We start from the raw sequence: 21,098 nt of genomic DNA on the forward strand, positions 1-21,098 counted from the left end.
CCCCTGCAACTAAAGCACAGTTCTTCGGGTAAACCTGCGTGATTTGGTAGAGGATATGCATACAGTCCTTGCTACAGCGTGCCTTGGTTGAGGCAGTTCGCTCCACATCGGAAACCCTACATATAGAAGTTCATTCGTGGAAGAGCCCAAAGAGTACACACTGGGAGTAATGCTGCTTGTGTTCCACCTGCAACTAACGCAGAGTTCCTTGGGTAAAACTGCCGTGTTTTCGGAGAGGAAATGCTTAGAAGCCTCACTAGAGCCTGCCTTGCTTTAGGCATTTCACTCCACGTGGGACCCCTTGAGTATAGATATTTTTTTGGGGAAAGGCTCATTGGGTACACTGTGGGAGAAAAGCTGCTTGTGTTCCACCTGCAACTAAAGCAGAGTTCTTCGGGTAAAACTGCGTGTATTTGGAGAGGAAATGCTTACAGTCCTTACGAGAGCCTGCCTTCGTTGAGGCAGTTCACTGTACGTGGGACACCCTGCATATTGAAGACTCCTTCAGGGAAGGGCCCTTTGTATAAACTGTGGGACAAATGCAGCTTGTGTTCCACCTGCAACTAAAGCAGAGTTCTTCGGGTAAAAGTGCCGTGTTTTCAGAGACGAAATCCTTAGAGACCACAGTAGAGCCTGCCATGGTTGAGGCAGTTAGCTCCACACGGGAAACCATTCTTATAGAACAAGTTCATTAGGGGAAGTGCCCATTGTGTACACTGTGGGAGGAAAGCTGATGGTGTTCCCCCTGCAACTAAACAGAGTTCTTCGTGTAAAACTGAATGTTTGGGGAGAGGAAATGCTTAGAGTATTCGCTACAGCCTGCCTTGGTTGAGGCAGTTCGCGCCACGTGGGAAACCCTGCATATACAAGTTCATTCGTGAAGAGACCAAAGAGTACACAGAGGGAGAAAAGCTGCTTGTGTTCCACCTACAACTAAAGCAGAGTTCTACCATTAAAACCTCGTGGTTAGGGAGAGGGTATGCTTACAGTCCTCGCTACATCCTGCAATGTTTGAGGCAGTTCACTCCACGTGGGAAACCCTGCATATACAAGTTCATTCGTGAAGAGATCAAAGAGTACACAGTGGGAGAAATGCTGCTTGTGTTCCACCTGCAACTAAAGCAGAGTTCTTCGGGTAAAACTGCGTGTTTTGGGAGAGGAAATGCTTACAGTCCTTAGGAGAGCCTGCCTTCATGGAGGCAGTTCGCTGCTCGTGGGACAACCTGCATATTGAACATTCATTCGGGGAAGGGCCCTTTGTATTAAGTGTGGGAAAAATACAGCTTGTGTTCCACCTGCAACTAAAGCAGAGTTCTTCGGGTAAAAGTGGCGTGTTTTCAGAGAGGAAATCCTAGGGACCACAGTAGAGCCTGCCATGGTTGAGGCAGTTCGCTCCACGGGGGAAACCATTCTTATATAAGTAGTTCATTAGGGGAAGTGCCCATTGTGTACACTGTGGGTGAAAAGCTGCTTGTGTTCCCCATGCAACTAAAGCAGAGTTCTACCGTTAAAACTGCGTGTTGTGGGATAGGATATGCTTACAGGCCTCGCTACAGCCTGCCACGGTTGAGGCAGTTAGATCCACGTGGGAATCCCTGCATAAAGAAATTCATTCGTGGAAGAGCCCATAGATTACACTCTGGGAGTAATGCTGCGTGTGTTCCACCTGCAACTAACGCAGAGTTCCTTGGGTAAAACTGCCGTGTTTTCAGAGGGGAAATGCTTAGAGGCCTCACTACAGCCTGCCTTGCTTTAGGCATTTCACTCCACGCGGGACCCCTTGAGTATAGATATTCTTTGGGGCAAAGGCTCATTGGGTACACTGTGGGAGAAAAGCTGCTTGTGTTCCACCTGCAACTAATGCAGAATTCTTCGGGTAAAACTGCGTGTATTGGGAGAGGAAATGCTTACAGTCCTTACGAGAGCCTGCCTTCGTTGAGGCAGTTCACTGCACGTGGGACACCCTGCATATTGAAGACTCCTTCGGGGAAGGGCCCTTTGTATAAAGTGTGGGACAAATGCAGCTTGTGTTCCACCTGCAACTAAAGCAGAGTTCTTTGGGTAAAAGTGCCGTGTTTTCAGAGAGGATATCCTTAGAGACCACAGTAGAGCCTTCCATGGTTGAGGCAGTTCGCTCCACGCGGGAAACCATTCTTATAGAACAAGTTCATTAGGGGAAGTGCCCTTTGTGTACACTGTGGGAGAAAAGATGCTTGTGTTCCCCCTGCAACTAAAGCAGAGTTCTTCGGGTAAACCTGCGTGATTTGGTAGAGGATATGCTTACAGTCCTCGCTACAGCCTGCCATGGTGGAGGCAGTTCTCTCCTGGTGGGAATCCCTGCATAAAGAAGTTCATTCGTGTAATTGCCCAAAGAGTACACAGTGGGAGAAATGCTGCTTGTGTTCCACCTGCAACTAAAGCAGAGTTCTTTGGGTAAAACTGCGTGTTATGCTAGAGGAAATGCTTACAGTCCTTACGAGAGCCTGCCTTCATTGAGGCAGTTCACTGCACGTGCGACACCCTGCATATTGAAGATTCATTCGGGGAAGGGCCGTTTGTATAAAGTGTGGGAAAAATGCAGCTTGTGTTCCACCTGCAACTAAAGCAGAGATCTGCGGGTAAAAGTGTCGTGTTTTCAGTGAGGAAATCCTTAGAGACCACAGTAGTGCCTGCCATGGCTGAGGCATTTCGCTCCACGTGGGAAACCATTCTTATAGAACAAGTTCATTAGGGGAAGTGCCCATCGAGTACACTGTGGGAGAAAAGATGCTTGTGTTCCCCCTGCAACTAAAGCAGAGTTCTTCAGGTAAACCTGCGTGATTTGGTAGAGGATATGGTTACAGTCCTCGCTACAGCCTGCCTTGGTTGAGGCAGTTCGCTCCACATCGGAAACTATACATATAGAAGTTCATTCGTGGAAGAGCCCAAAGAGTACACAGTGGGAGTAATGATGCTTGTGTTCCACCTGCAACTAAAGCAGAGTTCATCGTGTAAAAGTGCCGTGTTTTCAGAGAGGAAATTCTTAGAGACGACAGTAGTGCCTGCCATGGCTGATGATGTTCGCTCCACGTGGGAAACCATTCTTATAGAACAAGTTCATAAGGGGAAGTGCCCATTGTGTACACTGTGGGAGAAAAGATGCTTGTGTTCCCCCTGCAACTAAAGCAGAGTTCTTTGGGTAAACCCGCGTGATTTGGTAGAGGATATGCTTACAGTCCTCGCTACAGCCTGCCGTGGTGGAGGCAGTTCGCTCCTCGTGGGAATCCCTGCATAAAGAAGTTCATTCTTGTAAGAGCCCAAAGAGTACACAGTGGGAGAAATGCTGCTTGTGTTCCACCAGCAACTAAAGCAGAGTTCTTCGGGTAAAACTGCGTGTTATGGGAGAGGAAATGCTTAGAATCCTTACGAGAGCCTGCCTTCATTGAGGGAGTTCGCTGCACGTGGGACACCCTGCATATTGAAGATTCATTCGGGGAAGGGCACTTTGTATGAAGTGTGGGACAAATGCAGCTTGTGTTCCACCTGCAACTAAAGCAGAGTTCTTTTGGTAAAAGTGCCGTGTTTTCAGAGAATAAATCCTTAGAGACCACAGTAGTGCCTGCCATGGCTGAGGCAGTTCGCTCCACGTGGGAAACCATTCTTATAGAACAATTTCATTAGGGGAAGTGCCCATCGAGTACACTGTGGGAAAAATGATGCTTGTGTTCCCCCTGCAACTAAAGCACAGTTCTTCGGGTAAACCTGCGTGATTTGGTAGAGGATATGCATACAGTCCTTGCTACAGCGTGCCTTGGTTGAGGCAGTTCGCTCCACATCGGAAACCCTACATATAGAAGTTCATTCGTGGAAGAGCCCAAAGAGTACACACTGGGAGTAATGCTGCTTGTGTTCCACCTGCAACTAACGCAGAGTTCCTTGGGTAAAACTGCCGTGTTTTCGGAGAGGAAATGCTTAGAAGCCTCACTAGAGCCTGCCTTGCTTTACGCATTTCACTCCACGTGGGACCCCTTGAGTATAGATATTTTTTTGGGGAAAGGCTCATTTGGTACACTGTGGGAAAAAAGCTGCTTGTGTTCCACCTGCAACTAAAGCAGAGTTCTTCGGGTAAAACTGCGTGTATTGGGAGAGGAAATGCTTACAGTCCTTACGAGAGCCTGCCTTCGTTGAGGCAGTTCACTGTACGTGGGACACCCTGCATATTGAAGACTCCTTCGGGGAAGGGCCCTTTGTATAAACTGTGGGACAAATGCAGCTTGTGTTCCACCTGCAACTAAAGCAGAGTTCTTCGGGTAAAAGTGCCGTGTTTTCAGAAACGAAATCCTTAGAGACCACAGTAGAGCCTGCCATGGTTGAGGCAGTTAGCTCCACGCGGGAAACCATTCTTATAGAACAAGTTCATGAGGGGAAGTGCCCATTGTGTACACTGTGGGAGGAAAGCTGATGGTGTTCCCCCTGCAACTAAACAGAGTTCTTCGTGTAAAACTGCGTGTTTGGGGAGAGGAAATGCTTACAGTATTCGCTACAGCCTGCCTTGGTTGAGGCAGTTCGCGCCACGTGGGAAACCCTGCATATACAAGTTCATTCGTGAAGAGACCAAAGAGTACACAGAGGGAGAAAAGCTGCTTGTGTTCCACCTACAACTAAAGCAGAGTTCTACCATTAAAACCTCGTGGTTAGGGAGAGGGTATGCTTACAGTCCTCGCTACATCCTGCAATGTTTGAGGCAGTTCACTCCACGTGGGAAACCCTGCATATACAAGTTCATTCGTGAAGAGATCAAAGAGTACACAGTGGGAGAAATGCTGCTTGTGTTCCACCTGCAACTAAAGCAGAGTTCTTCGGGTAAAACTGCGTGTTTTGGGAGAGGAAATGCTTACAGTCCTTAGGAGAGCCTGCCTTCATTGAGGCAGTTCGCTGCTCGTGGGACAACCTGCATATTGAACATTCATTCGGGGAAGGGCCCTTTGTATTAAGTGTGGGAAAAATACAGCTTGTGTTCCACCTGCAACTAAAGCAGAGTTCTTTGGGTAAAAGTGCCGTGTTTTCAGAGAGGAAATTCTTAGAGACCACAGTATTGCCTGCCATGGGTGAGGCAGTTCGCTCCACGTGGGAAACCATTCTTATAGAACAAGTTCATTAGGGGAAGTGCCCATTGTGCACACTGTGGGAGAAAAGATGCTTCTGTTCCCCCTGCAACTAAAGCAGAGTTCTTTGGATAAACCTGCGTGATTTGGTAGAGGATATGCTTACAGTCCTCGCTACAGCCTGCCATGGTGGAGGCAGTTCACTCCTCGTGGGAATCCCTGCATAAAGAAGTTCATTCGTGTAAGATCCCAAAGAGTACACAGTGGGAGAAATGCTGCTTGTGTTCCACCTGCAACTAAAGCAGAGTTCTTCGTGTAAAACTGCATGTTATGGGAGAGGAAATGCTTACAGTCCTCACGAGAGCCTGCCTTCATTGAGGGAGTTCGCTGCACGTGGGACACCCTGCATATTGAAGATTTATTTGGGGAAGGGCACTTTGTATAAATTGTGGGACAAATGCAGCTTGTGTTCCACCTGCAACTAAAGCAGAGTTCTTTGGGTAAAAGTGCCGTGTTTTCAGAGAGGAAATCCTTAGAGACCACAGTAGTGCCTGCCATGGCTGAGGCAGTTCGCTCCCCGTGGGAAACAATTCTTATAGAACAAGTTCATTAGGGGAAGTGCCCATCGAGTACACTGTGGGAGAAAAGATGCTTGTGTTCCCCCTGCAACTAAAGCAGAGTTCTTCGGGTAAACCTGCATGATTTGGTAGAGGATATGCTTACAGTCCTCACTACAGCCTGCCTTGGTTGCGGCAGTTCACTCCACATCGGAAACCATACATATAGAAGTTCATTCGTGGAAGAGCCCAAAGAGTACACAGTGGGAGAAATGATGCTTGTGTTCCACCTGCAACTAAAGCAGAGTTCTTCGGGTAAAAGTGGCGTGTTTTCAGAGAGGAAATCCTAGGGACCACAGTAGAGCCTGCCATGGTTGAGGCAGTTCGCTCCACGGGGGAAACCATTCTTATATAAGTAGTTCATTAGGGGAAGTGCCCATTGTGTACACTGTGGGTGAAAAGCTGCTTGTGTTCCCCATGCAACTAAAGCAGAGTTCTACCGTTAAAACTGCGTGTTGTGGGATAGGATATGCTTACAGTCCTCGCTACAGCCTGCCACGGTTGAGGCAGTTAGATCCACGTGGGAATCCCTGCATAAAAAAATTCATTCGTGGAAGAGCCCAAAGATTACACACTGGGAGTAATGCTGCGTGTGTTCCACCTGCAACTAACGCAGAGTTCCTTGGGTAAAACTGCCGTGTTTTCAGAGGGGAAATGCTTAGAGGCCTCACTACAGCCTCCCTTGCTTTAGGCATTTCACTCCACGCGGGACCCCTTGAGTATAGATATTCTTTGGGGCAAAGGCTCATTGGGTACACTGTGGGAGAAAAGCTGCTTGTGTTCCACCTGCAACTAATGCAGAATTCTTCGGGTAAAACTGCGTGTATTGGGAGAAGAAATGCTTACAGTCCTTACGAGAGCCTGCCTTTGTTGAAGCAGTTCACTGCACGTGGGACACCCTGCATATTGAAGACTCCTTCGGGGAAGGGCCCTTTGTATAAAGTGTGGGACAAATGCAGCTTGTGTTCCCCCTGCAACTAAAGCAGAGTTCTTCGGGTAAAAGTGCCGTGTTTTCAGAGAGGATATCCTTAGAGACCACAGTAGAGCCTTCCATGGTTGAGGCAGTTCGCTCCACGCGGGAAACCATTCTTATAGAACAAGTTCATTAGGGGAAGTGCCCTTTGTGTACACTGTGGGAGAAAAGATGCTTGTGTTCCCCCTGCAACTAAAGCAGAGTTCTTCGGGTAAACCTGCGTGATTTGGTAGAGGATATGCTTACAGTTCTCGCTACAGCCTGCCATGGTGGAGGCAGTTCTCTCCTGGTGGGAATCCCTGCATAAAGAAGTACATTCGTGTAATTGCCCAAAGAGTACACAGTGGGAGAAATGCTGCTTGTGTTCCACCTGCAACTAAAGCAGAGTTCTTTGGGTAAAACTGCGTGTTATGCTAGAGGAAATGCTTACAGTCCTTACGAGAGCCTGCCTTCATTGAGGCAGTTCACTGCACGTGCGACACCCTGCATATTGAAGATTCATTCGGGGAAGGGCCGTTTGTATAAAGTGTGGGAAAAATGCAGCTTGTGTTCCACCTGCAACTAAAGCAGAGATCTGCGGGTAAAAGTGTCGTGTTTTCAGTGAGGAAATCCTTAGAGACCACAGTAGTGCCTGCCATGGCTGAGGCATTTCGCTCCACGTGGGAAACCATTCTTATAGAACAAGTTCATTAGGGGAAGTGCCCATCGAGTACACTGTGGGAGAAAAGATGCTTGTGTTCCCCCTGCAACTAAAGCAGAGTTCTTCAGGTAAACCTGCGTGATTTGGTAGAGGATATGGTTACAGTCCTCGCTACAGCCTGCCTTGGTTGAGGCAGTTCGCTCCACATCGGAAACTATACATATAGAAGTTCATTCGTGGAAGAGCCCAAAGAGTACACAGTGGGAGTAATGATGCTTGTGTTCCACCTGCAACTAAAGCAGAGTTCATCGTGTAAAAGTGCTGTGTTTTCAGAGAGGAAATTCTTAGAGACCACAGTAGTGCCTGCCATGGCTGATGATGTTCGCTCCACGTGGGAAACCATTCTTATAGAACAAGTTCATAAGGGGAAGTGCCCATTGTGTACACTGTGGGAGAAAAGATGCTTGTGTTCCCCCTGCAACTAAAGCAGAGTTCTTTGGGTAAACCCGCGTGATTTGGTAGAGGATATGCTTACAGTCCTCACTACAGCCTGCCGTGGTGGAGGCAGTTCGCTCCTCGTGGGAATCCCTGCATAAAGAAGTTCATTCTTGTAAGAGCCCAAAGAGTACACAGTGGGAGAAATGCTGCTTGTGTTCCACCAGCAACTAAAGCAGAGTTCTTCGGGTAAAACTGCGTGTTATGGGAGAGGAAATGCTTAGAATCCTTACGAGAGCCTGCCTTCATTGAGGGAGTTCGCTGCACGTGGGACACCCTGCATATTGAAGATTCATTCGGGGAAGGGCACTTTGTATGAAGTGTGGGACAAATGCAGCTTGTGTTCCACCTGCAACTAAAGCAGAGTTCTTTTGGTAAAAGTGCCGTGTTTTCAGAGAATAAATCCTTAGAGACCACAGTAGTGCCTGCCATGGCTGAGGCAGTTCGCTCCACGTGGGAAACCATTCTTATAGAACAATTTCATTAGGGGAAGTGCCCATCGAGTACACTGTGGGAAAAATGATGCTTGTGTTCCCCCTGCAACTAAAGCACAGTTCTTCGGGTAAACCTGCGTGATTTGGTAGAGGATATGCATACAGTCCTTGCTACAGCGTGCCTTGGTTGAGGCAGTTCGCTCCACATCGGAAACCCTACATATAGAAGTTCATTCGTGGAAGAGCCCAAAGAGTACACACTGGGAGTAATGCTGCTTGTGTTCCACCTGCAACTAACGCAGAGTTCCTTGGGTAAAACTGCCGTGTTTTCGGAGAGGAAATGCTTAGAAGCCTCACTAGAGCCTGCCTTGCTTTAGGCATTTCACTCCACGTGGGACCCCTTGAGTATAGATATTTTTTTGGGGAAAGGCTCATTGGGTACACTGTGGGAGAAAAGCTGCTTGTGTTCCACCTGCAACTAAAGCAGAGTTCTTCGGGTAAAACTGCGTGTATTTGGAGAGGAAATGCTTACAGTCCTTACGAGAGCCTGCCTTCGTTGAGGCAGTTCACTGTACGTGGGACACCCTGCATATTGAAGACTCCTTCAGGGAAGGGCCCTTTGTATAAACTGTGGGACAAATGCAGCTTGTGTTCCACCTGCAACTAAAGCAGAGTTCTTCGGGTAAAAGTGCCGTGTTTTCAGAGACGAAATCCTTAGAGACCACAGTAGAGCCTGCCATGGTTGAGGCAGTTAGCTCCACACGGGAAACCATTCTTATAGAACAAGTTCATTAGGGGAAGTGCCCATTGTGTACACTGTGGGAGGAAAGCTGATGGTGTTCCCCCTGCAACTAAACAGAGTTCTTCGTGTAAAACTGAATGTTTGGGGAGAGGAAATGCTTAGAGTATTCGCTACAGCCTGCCTTGGTTGAGGCAGTTCGCGCCACGTGGGAAACCCTGCATATACAAGTTCATTCGTGAAGAGACCAAAGAGTACACAGAGGGAGAAAAGCTGCTTGTGTTCCACCTACAACTAAAGCAGAGTTCTACCATTAAAACCTCGTGGTTAGGGAGAGGGTATGCTTACAGTCCTCGCTACATCCTGCAATGTTTGAGGCAGTTCACTCCACGTGGGAAACCCTGCATATACAAGTTCATTCGTGAAGAGATCAAAGAGTACACAGTGGGAGAAATGCTGCTTGTGTTCCACCTGCAACTAAAGCAGAGTTCTTCGGGTAAAACTGCGTGTTTTGGGAGAGGAAATGCTTACAGTCCTTAGGAGAGCCTGCCTTCATGGAGGCAGTTCGCTGCTCGTGGGACAACCTGCATATTGAACATTCATTCGGGGAAGGGCCCTTTGTATTAAGTGTGGGAAAAATACAGCTTGTGTTCCACCTGCAACTAAAGCAGAGTTCTTCGGGTAAAAGTGGCGTGTTTTCAGAGAGGAAATCCTAGGGACCACAGTAGAGCCTGCCATGGTTGAGGCAGTTCGCTCCACGGGGGAAACCATTCTTATATAAGTAGTTCATTAGGGGAAGTGCCCATTGTGTACACTGTGGGTGAAAAGCTGCTTGTGTTCCCCATGCAACTAAAGCAGAGTTCTACCGTTAAAACTGCGTGTTGTGGGATAGGATATGCTTACAGTCCTCGCTACAGCCTGCCACGGTTGAGGCAGTTAGATCCACGTGGGAATCCCTGCATAAAGAAATTCATTCGTGGAAGAGCCCATAGATTACACTCTGGGAGTAATGCTGCGTGTGTTCCACCTGCAACTAACGCAGAGTTCCTTGGGTAAAACTGCCGTGTTTTCAGAGGGGAAATGCTTAGAGGCCTCACTACAGCCTGCCTTGCTTTAGGCATTTCACTCCACGCGGGACCCCTTGAGTATAGATATTCTTTGGGGCAAAGGCTCATTGGGTACACTGTGGGAGAAAAGCTGCTTGTGTTCCACCTGCAACTAATGCAGAATTCTTCGGGTAAAACTGCGTGTATTGGGAGAGGAAATGCTTACAGTCCTTATGAGAGCCTGCCTTCGTTGAGGCAGTTCACTGCACGTGGGACACCCTGCATATTGAAGACTCCTTCGGGGAAGGGCCCTTTGTATAAAGTGTGGGACAAATGCAGCTTGTGTTCCACCTGCAACTAAAGCAGAGTTCTTCGGGTAAAAGTGCCGTGTTTTCAGAGAGGATATCCTTAGAGACCACAGTAGAGCCTTCCATGGTTGAGGCAGTTCGCTCCACGCGGGAAACCATTCTTATAGAACAAGTTCATTAGGGGAAGTGCCCTTTGTGTACACTGTGGGAGAAAAGATGCTTGTGTTCCCCCTGCAACTAAAGCAGAGTTCTTCGGGTAAACCTGCGTGATTTGGTAGAGGATATGCTTACAGTCCTCGCTACAGCCTGCCATGGTGGAGGCAGTTCTCTCCTGGTGGGAATCCCTGCATAAAGAAGTTCATTCGTGTAATTGCCCAAAGAGTACACAGTGGGAGAAATGCTGCTTGTGTTCCACCTGCAACTAAAGCAGAGTTCTTTGGGTAAAACTGCGTGTTATGCTAGAGGAAATGCTTACAGTCCTTACGAGAGCCTGCCTTCATTGAGGCAGTTCACTGCACGTGCGACACCCTGCATATTGAAGATTCATTCGGGGAAGGGCCGTTTGTATAAAGTGTGGGAAAAATGCAGCTTGTGTTCCACCTGCAACTAAAGCAGAGATCTGCGGGTAAAAGTGTCGTGTTTTCAGTGAGGAAATCCTTAGAGACCACAGTAGTGCCTGCCATGGCTGAGGCATTTCGCTCCACGTGGTAAACCATTCTTATAGAACAAGTTCATTAGGGGAAGTGCCCATCGAGTACACTGTGGGAGAAAAGATGCTTGTGTTCCCCCTGCAACTAAAGCAGAGTTCTTCAGGTAAACCTGCGTGATTTGGTAGAGGATATGGTTACAGTCCTCGCTACAGCCTGCCTTGGTTGAGGCAGTTCGCTCCACATCGGAAACTATACATATAGAAGTTCATTCGTGGAAGAGCCCAAAGAGTACACAGTGGGAGTAATGATGCTTGTGTTCCACCTGCAACTAAAGCAGAGTTCATCGTGTAAAAGTGCCGTGTTTTCAGAGAGGAAATTCTTAGAGACGACAGTAGTGCCTGCCATGGCTGATGATGTTCGCTCCACGTGGGAAACCATTCTTATAGAACAAGTTCATAAGGGGAAGTGCCCATTGTGTACACTGTGGGAGAAAAGATGCTTGTGTTCCCCCTGCAACTAAAGCAGAGTTCTTTGGGTAAACCCGCGTGATTTGGTAGAGGATATGCTTACAGTCCTCGCTACAGCCTGCCGTGGTGGAGGCAGTTCGCTCCTCGTGGGAATCCCTGCATAAAGAAGTTCATTCTTGTAAGAGCCCAAAGAGTACACAGTGGGAGAAATGCTGCTTGTGTTCCACCAGCAACTAAAGCAGAGTTCTTCGGGTAAAACTGCGTGTTATGGGAGAGGAAATGCTTAGAATCCTTACGAGAGCCTGCCTTCATTGAGGGAGTTCGCTGCACGTGGGACACCCTGCATATTGAAGATTCATTCGGGGAAGGGCACTTTGTATGAAGTGTGGGACAAATGCAGCTTGTGTTCCACCTGCAACTAAAGCAGAGTTCTTTTGGTAAAAGTGCCGTGTTTTCAGAGAATAAATCCTTAGAGACCACAGTAGTGCCTGCCATGGCTGAGGCAGTTCGCTCCACGTGGGAAACCATTCTTATAGAACAATTTCATTAGGGGAAGTGCCCATCGAGTACACTGTGGGAAAAATGATGCTTGTGTTCCCCCTGCAACTAAAGCACAGTTCTTCGGGTAAAGCTGCGTGATTTGGTAGAGGATATGCATACAGTCCTTGCTACAGCGTGCCTTGGTTGAGGCAGTTCGCTCCACATCGGAAACCCTACATATAGAAGTTCATTCGTGAAAGAGCCCAAAGAGTACACACTGGGAGTAATGCTGCTTGTGTTCCACCTGCAACTAACGCAGAGTTCCTTGGGTAAAACTGCCGTATTTTCGGAGAGGAAATGCTTAGAAGCCTCACTAGAGCCTGCCTTGCTTTAGGCATTTCACTCCACGTGGGACCCCTTGAGTATAGATATTTTTTTGGGGAAAGGCTCATTTGGTACACTGTGGGAGAAAAGCTGCTTGTGTTCCACCTGCAACTAAAGCAGAGTTCTTCGGGTAAAACTGCGTGTATTGGGAGAGGAAATGCTTACAGTCCTTACGAGAGCCTGCCTTCGTTGAGGCAGTTCACTGTACGTGGGACACCCTGCATATTGAAGACTCCTTCGGGGAAGGGCCCTTTGTATAAACTGTGGGACAAATGCAGCTTGTGTTCCACCTGCAACTAAAGCAGAGTTCTTCGGGTAAAAGTGCCGTGTTTTCAGAGACGAAATCCTTAGAGACCACAGTAGAGCCTGCCATGGTTGAGGCAGTTAGCTCCACGCGGGAAACCATTCTTATAGAACAAGTTCATTAGGGGAAGTGCCCATTGTGTACACTGTGGGAGGAAAGCTGATGGTGTTCCCCCTGCAACTAAACAGAGTTCTTCGTGTAAAACTGAGTGTTTGGGGAGAGGAAATGCTTAGAGTATTCGCTACAGCCTGCCTTGGTTGAGGCAGTTCGCGCCACGTAGGAAACCGTGCATATACAAGTTCATTCGTGAAGAGACCAAAGAGTACACAGAGGGAGAAAAGCTGCTTGTGTTCCACCTACAACTAAAGCAGAGTTCTACCATTAAAACCTCGTGGTTTGGGAGAGGGTATGCTTACAGTCCTCGCTACATCCTGCCATGTTTGAGGCAGTTCACTCCACGTGGGAAACCCTGCATATACAAGTTCATTCGTGAAGAGATCAAAGAGTACACAGTGGGAGAAATGTTGCTTGTGTTCCACCTGCAACTAAAGCAGAGTTCTTCGGGTAAAACTGCATGTTATGGGAGAGGAAATGCTTACAGTCCTTAGGAGAGCCTGCCTTCATTGAGGGAGTTCGCTGCACGTGGGACACCCTGCATATTGAAGATTTATTCGGGGAAGGGCACTTTGTATAAATTGTGGGACAAATGCAGCTTGTGTTCCACCTGCAACTAAAGCAGAGTTCTTTGGGTAAAAGTGCCGTGTTTTCAGAGAGGAAATCCTTAGAGACCACAGTAGTGCCTGCCATGGCTGAGGCAGTTCGCTCCACGTGGGAAACAATTCTTATAGAACAAGTTCATTAGGGGAAGTGCCCATCGAAAACACTGTGGGAGAAAAGATGCTTGTGTTCCCCCTGCAACTAAAGCAGAGTTCTTCGGGTAAACCTGCATGATTTGGTAGAGGATATGCTTACAGTCCTCGCTACAGCCTGCCTTGGTTGCGGCAGTTCACTCCACATCGGAAACCATACATATAGAAGTTCATTCGTGGAAGAGCCCAAAGAGTACACAGTGGGAGAAATGATGCTTGTGTTCCACCTGCAACTAAAGCAGAGTTCTTCGGGTAAAAGTGGCGTGTTTTCAGAGAGGAAATCCTAGGGACCACAGTAGAGCCTGCCATGGTTGAGGCAGTTCACTCCACGGGGGAAACCATTCTTATATAAGTAGTTCATTAGGGGAAGTGCCCATTGTGTACACTGTGGGTGAAAAGCTGCTTGTGTTCCCCATGCAACTAAAGCAGAGTTCTACCGTTCAAACTGCGTGTTGTGGGATAGGATATGCTTACAGTCCTCGCTACAGCCTGCCACGGTTGAGGCAGTTAGATCCACGTGGGAATCCCTGCATAAAGAAATTCATTCGTGGAAGAGCCCAAAGATTACACACTGGGAGTAATGCTGCGTGTGTTCCACCTGCAACTAACGCAGAGTTCCTTGGGTAAAACTGCCGTGTTTTCAGAGGGGAAATGCTTAGAGGCCTCACTACAGCCTGCCTTGCTTTAGGCATTTCACTCCACGCGGGACCCCTTGAGTATAGATATTCTTTGGGGCAAAGGCTCATTGGGTACACTGTGGGAGAAAAGCTGCTTGTGTTCCACCTGCAACTAATGCAGAATTCTTTGGGTAAAACTGCGTGTATTGGGAGAGGAAATGCTTACAGTCCTTACGAGAGCCTGCCTTCGTTGAGGCAGTTCACTGCACGTGGGACACCCTGCATATTGAAGACTCCTTCGGGGAAGGGCCCTTTGTATAAAGTGTGGGACAAATGCAGCTTGTGTTCCACCTGCAACTAAAGCAGAGTTCTTCGGGTAAAAGTGCCGTGTTTTCAGAGAGGATATCTTTAGAGACCACAGTAGAGCCTTCCATGGTTGAGGCAGTTCGCTCCACGCGGGAAACCATTCTTATAGAACAAGTTCATTAGGGGAAGTGCCCTTTGTGTACACTGTGGGAGAAAAGATGCTTGTGTTCCCCCTGCAACTAAAGCAGAGTTCTTCGGGTAAACCTGCGTGATTTGGTAGAGGATATGCTTACAGTCCTCGCTACAGCCTGCCATGGTGGAGGCAGTTCTCTCCTGGTGGGAATCCCTGCATAAAGAAGTTCATTCGTGTAATTGCCAAAGAGTACACAGTGGGAGAAATGCTGCTTGTGTTCCACCTGCAACTAAAGCAGAGTTCTTTGGGTAAAACTGCGTGTTATGCTAGAGGAAATGCTTACAGTCCTTACGAGAGCCTGCCTTCATTGAGGCAGTTCACTGCACGTGCGACACCCTGCATATTGAAGATTCATTCGGGGAAGGGCCGTTTGTATAAAGTGTGGGAAAAATGCAGCTTGTGTTCCACCTGCAACTAAAGCAGAGATCTGCGGGTAAAAGTGTCGTGTTTTCAGTGAGGAAATCCTTAGAGACCACAGTAGTGCCTGCCATGGCTGAGGCATTTCGCTCCACGTGGGAAACCATTCTTATAGAACAAGTTCATTAGGGGAAGTGCCCATCGAGTACACTGTGGGAGAAAAGATGCTTGTGTTCCCCCTGCAACTAAAGCAGAGTTCTTCAGGTAAACCTGCGTGATTTGGTAGAGGATATGGTTACAGTCCTCGCTACAGCCTGCCTTGGTTGAGGCAGTTCGCTCCACATCGGAAACTATACATATAGAAGTTCATTCGTGGAAGAGCCCAAAGAGTACACAGTGGGAGTAATGATGCTTGTGTTCCACCTGCAACTAAAGCAGAGTTCATCGTGTAAAAGTGCCGTGTTTTCAGAGAGGAAATTCTTAGAGACCACAGTAGTGCCTGCCATGGCTGATGATGTTCGCTCCACGTGGGAAACCATTCTTATAGAACAAGTTCATAAGGGGAAGTGCCCATTGTGTACACTGTGGGAGAAAAGATGCTTGTGTTCCCCCTGCAACTAAAGCAGAGTTCTTTGGGTAAACCCGCGTGATTTGGTAGAGGATATGCTTACAGTCCTCACTACAGCCTGCCGTGGTGGAGGCAGTTCGCTCCTCGTGGGAATCCCTGCATAAAGAAGTTCATTCTTGTAAGAGCCCAAAGAGTACACAGTGGGAGAAATGCTGCTTGTGTTCCACCAGCAACTAAAGCAGAGTTCTTCGGGTAAAACTGCGTGTTATGGGAGAGGAAATGCTTAGAATCCTTACGAGAGCCTGCCTTCATTGAGGGAGTTCGCTGCACGTGGGACACCCTGCATATTGAAGATTCATTCGGGGAAGGGCACTTTGTATGAAGTGTGGGACAAATGCAGCTTGTGTTCCACCTGCAACTAAAGCAGAGATCTGCGGGTAAAAGTGTCGTGTTTTCAGTGAGGAAATCCTTAGAGACCACAGTAGTGCCTGCCATGGCTGAGGCAGTTCGCTCCACGTGGGAAACCATTCTTATAGAACAATTTCATTAGGGGAAGTGCCCATCGAGTACACTGTGGGAAAAATGATGCTTGTGTTCCCCCTGCAACTAAAGCACAGTTCTTCGGGTAAACCTGCGTGATTTGGTAGAGGATATGCATACAGTCCTTGCTACAGCGTGCCTTGGTTGAGGCAGTTCGCTCCACATCGGAAACCCTACATATAGAAGTTCATTCGTGGAAGAGCCCAAAGAGTACACACTGGGAGTAATGCTGCTTGTGTTCCACCTGCAACTAACGCAGAGTTCCTTGGGTAAAACTGCCGTGTTTTCGGAGAGGAAATGCTTAGAAGCCTCACTAGAGCCTGCCTTGCTTTAGGCATTTCACTCCACGTGGGACCCCTTGAGTATAGATATTTTTTTGGGGAAAGGCTCATTGGGTACACTGTGGGAGAAAAGCTGCTTGTGTTCCACCTGCAACTAAAGCAGAGTTCTTCGGGTAAAACTGCGTGTATTTGGAGAGGAAATGCTTACAGTCCTTACGAGAGCCTGCCTTCGTTGAGGCAGTTCACTGTACGTGGGACACCCTGCATATTGAAGACTCCTTCAGGGAAGGGCCCTTTGTATAAACTGTGGGACAAATGCAGCTTGTGTTCCACCTGCAACTAAAGCAGAGTTCTTCGGGTAAAAGTGCCGTGTTTTCAGAGACGAAATCCTTAGAGACCACAGTAGAGCCTGCCATGGTTGAGGCAGTTAGCTCCACACGGGAAACCATTCTTATAGAACAAGTTCATTAGGGGAAGTGCCCATTGTGTACACTGTGGGAGGAAAGCTGATGGTGTTCCCCCTGCAACTAAACAGAGTTCTTCGTGTAAAACTGAATGTTTGGGGAGAGGAAATGCTTAGAGTATTCGCTACAGCCTGCCTTGGTTGAGGCAGTTCGCGCCACGTGGGAAACCCTGCATATACAAGTTCATTCGTGAAGAGACCAAAGAGTACACAGAGGGAGAAAAGCTGCTTGTGTTCCACCTACAACTAAAGCAGAGTTCTACCATTAAAACCTCGTGGTTAGGGAGAGGGTATGCTTACAGTCCTCGCTACATCCTGCAATGTTTGAGGCAGTTCACTCCACGTGGGAAACCCTGCATATACAAGTTCATTCGTGAAGAGATCAAAGAGTACACAGTGGGAGAAATGCTGCTTGTGTTCCACCTGCAACTAAAGCAGAGTTCTTCGGGTAAAACTGCGTGTTTTGGGAGAGGAAATGCTTACAGTCCTTAGGAGAGCCTGCCATCATGGAGGCAGTTCGCTGCTCGTGGGACAACCTGCATATTGAACATTCATTAGGGGAAGGGCCCTTTGTATTAAGTGTGGGAAAAATACAGCTTGTGTTCCACCTGCAACTAAAGCAGAGTTCTTCGGGTAAAAGTGGCGTGTTTTCAGAGAGGAAATCCTAGGGACCACAGTAGAGCCTGCCATGGTTGAGGCAGTTCGCTCCACGGGGGAAACCATTCTTATATAAGTAGTTCATTAGGGGAAGTGCCCATTGTGTACACTGTGGGTGAAAAGCTGCTTGTGTTCCCCATGCAACTAAAGCAGAGTTCTACCGTTAAAACTGCGTGTTGTGGGATAGGATATGCTTACAGTCCTCGCTACAGCCTGCCACGGTTGAGGCAGTTAGATCCACGTGGGAATCCCTGCATAAAGAAATTCATTCGTGGAAGAGCCCATAGATTACACTCTGGGAGTAATGCTGCGTGTGTTCCACCTGCAACTAACGCAGAGTTCCTTGGGTAAAACTGCCGTGTTTTCAGAGGGGAAATGCTTAGAGGCCTCACTACAGCCTGCCTTGCTTTAGGCATTTCACTCCACGCGGGACCCCTTGAGTATAGATATTCTTTGGGGCAAAGGCTCATTGGGTACACTGTGGGAGAAAAGCTGCTTGTGTTCCACCTGCAACTAATGCAGAATTCTTCGGGTAAAACTGCGTGTATTGGGAGAGGAAATGCTTACAGTCCTTACGAGAGCCTGCCTTCGTTGAGGCAGTTCACTGCACGTGGGACACCCTGCATATTGAAGACTCCTTCGGGGAAGGGCCCTTTGTATAAAGTGTGGGACAAATGCAGCTTGTGTTCCACCTGCAACTAAAGCAGAGTTCTTCGGGTAAAAGTGCCGTGTTTTCAGAGAGGATATCCTTAGAGACCACAGTAGAGCCTTCCATGGTTGAGGCAGTTCGCTCCACGCGGGAAACCATTCTTATAGAACAAGTTCATTAGGGGAAGTGCCCTTTGTGTACACTGTGGGAGAAAAGATGCTTGTGTTCCCCCTGCAACTAAAGCAGAGTTCTTCGGGTAAACCTGCGTGATTTGGTAGAGGATATGCTTACAGTCCTCGCTACAGCCTGCCATGGTGGAGGCAGTTCTCTCCTGGTGGGAATCCCTGCATAAAGAAGTTCATTCGTGTAATTGCCCAAAGAGTACACAGTGGGAGAAATGCTGCTTGTGTTCCACCTGCAACTAAAGCAGAGTTCTTTGGGTAAAACTGCGTGTTATGCTAGAGGAAATGCTTACAGTCCTTACGAGAGCCTGCCTTCATTGAGGCAGTTCACTGCACGTGCGACACCCTGCATATTGAAGATTCATTCGGGGAAGGGCCGTTTGTATAAAGTGTGGGAAAAATGCAGCTTGTGTTCCACCTGCAACTAAAGCAGAGGTCTGCGGGTAAAAGTGTCGTGTTTTCAGTGAGGAAATCCTTAGAGACCACAGTAGTGCCTGCCATGGCTGAGGCATTTCGCTCCACGTGGGAAACCATTCTTATAGAACAAGTTCATTAGGGGAAGTGCCCATCGAGTACACTGTGGGAGAAAAGATGCTTGTGTTCCCCCTGCAACTAAAGCAGAGTTCTTCAGGTAAACCTGCGTGATTTGGTAGAGGATATGGTTACAGTCCTCGCTACAGCCTGCCTTGGTTGAGGCAGTTCGCTCCACATCGGAAACTATACATATAGAAGTTCATTCGTGGAAGAGCCCAAAGAGTACACAGTGGGAGTAATGATGCTTGTGTTCCACCTGCAACTAAAGCAGAGTTCATCGTGTAAAAGTGCCGTGTTTTCAGAGAGGAAATTCTTAGAGACGACAGTAGTGCCTGCCATGGCTGATGATGTTCGCTCCACGTGGGAAACCATTCTTATAGAACAAGTTCATAAGGGGAAGTGCCCATTGTGTACACTGTGGGAGAAAAGATGCTTGTGTTCCCCCTGCAACTAAAGCAGAGTTCTTTGGGTAAACCCGCGTGATTTGGTAGAGGATATGCTTACAGTCCTCGCTACAGCCTGCCGTGGTGGAGGCAGTTCGCTCCTCGTGGGAATCCCTGCATAAAGAAGTTCATTCTTGTAAGAGCCCAAAGAGTACACAGTGGGAGAAATGCTGCTTGTGTTCCACCAGCAACTAAAGCAGAGTTCTTCGGGTAAAACTGCGTGTTATGGGAGAGGAAATGCTTAGAATCCTTACGAGAGCCTGCCTTCATTGAGGGAGTTCGCTGCACGTGGGACACCCTGCATATTGAAGATTCATTCGGGGAAGGGCACTTTGTATGAAGTGTGGGACAAATGCAGCTTGTGTTCCACCTGCAACTAAAGCAGAGTTCTTTTGGTAAAAGTGCCGTGTTTTCAGAGAATAAATCCTTAGAGACCACAGTAGTGCCTGCCATGGCTGAGGCAGTTCGCTCCACGTGGGAAACCATTCTTATAGAACAATTTCATTAGGGGAAGTGCCCATCGAGTACACTGTGGGAAAAATGATGCTTGTGTTCCCCCTGCAACTAAAGCACAGTTCTTCGGGTAAACCTGCGTGATTTGGTAGAGGATATGCATACAGTCCTTGCTACAGCGTGCCTTGGTTGAGGCAGTTCGCTCCACATCGGAAACCCTACATATAGAAGTTCATTCGTGAAAGAGCCCAAAGAGTACACACTGGGAGTAATGCTGCTTGTGTTCCACCTGCAACTAACGCAGAGTTCCTTGGGTAAAACTGCCGTATTTTCGGAGAGGAAATGCTTAGAAGCCTCACTAGAGCCTGCCTTGCTTTAGGCATTTCACTCCACGTGGGACCCCTTGAGTATAGATATTTTTTTGGGGAAAGGCTCATTTGGTACACTGTGGGAGAAAAGCTGCTTGTGTTCCACCTGCAACTAAAGCAGAGTTCTTCGGGTAAAACTGCGTGTATTGGGAGAGGAAATGCTTACAGTCCTTACGAGAGCCTGCCTTCGTTGAGGCAGTTCACTGTACGTGGGACACCCTGCATATTGAAGACTCCTTCGGGGAAGGGCCCTTTGTATAAACTGTGGGACAAATGCAGCTTGTGTTCCACCTGCAACTAAAGCAGAGTTCTTCGGGTAAAAGTGCCGTGTTTTCAGAGACGAAATCCTTAGAGACCACAGTAGAGCCTGCCATGGTTGAGGCAGTTAGCTCCACGCGGGAAACCATTCTTATAGAACAAGTTCATTAGGGGAAGTGCCCATTGTGTACACTGTGGGAGGAAAGCTGATGGTGTTCCCCCTGCAACTAAACAGAGTTCTTCGTGTAAAACTGAGTGTTTGGGGAGAGGAAATGCTTAGAGTATTCGCTACAGCCTGCCTTGGTTGAGGCAGTTCGCGCCACGTGGGAAACCCTGCATATACAAGTTCATTCGTGAAGAGACCAAAGAGTACACAGAGGGAGAAAAGCTGCTTGTGTTCCACCTACAACTAAAGCAGAGTTCTACCATTAAAACCTCGTGGTTTGGGAGAGGGTGTGCTTACAGTCCTCGCTACATCCTGCCATGTTTGAGGCAGTTCACTCCACGTGGGAAACCCTGCATATACAAGTTCATTCGTGAAGAGATCAAAGAGTACACAGTGGGAGAAATGCTGCTTGTGTTCCACCTGCAACTAAAGCAGAGTTCTTCGGGTAAAACTGCATGTTATGGGAGAGGAAATGCTTACAGTCCTTAGGAGAGCCTGCCTTCATTGAGGGAGTTCGCTGCACGTGGGACACCCTGCATATTGAAGATTTATTCGGGGAAGGGCACTTTGTAT

This window comes from Mesoplodon densirostris, chromosome 7 (assembly GCF_025265405.1).
Source record: "Mesoplodon densirostris isolate mMesDen1 chromosome 7, mMesDen1 primary haplotype, whole genome shotgun sequence".
NCBI lineage: Eukaryota > Metazoa > Chordata > Mammalia > Artiodactyla > Ziphiidae > Mesoplodon > Mesoplodon densirostris.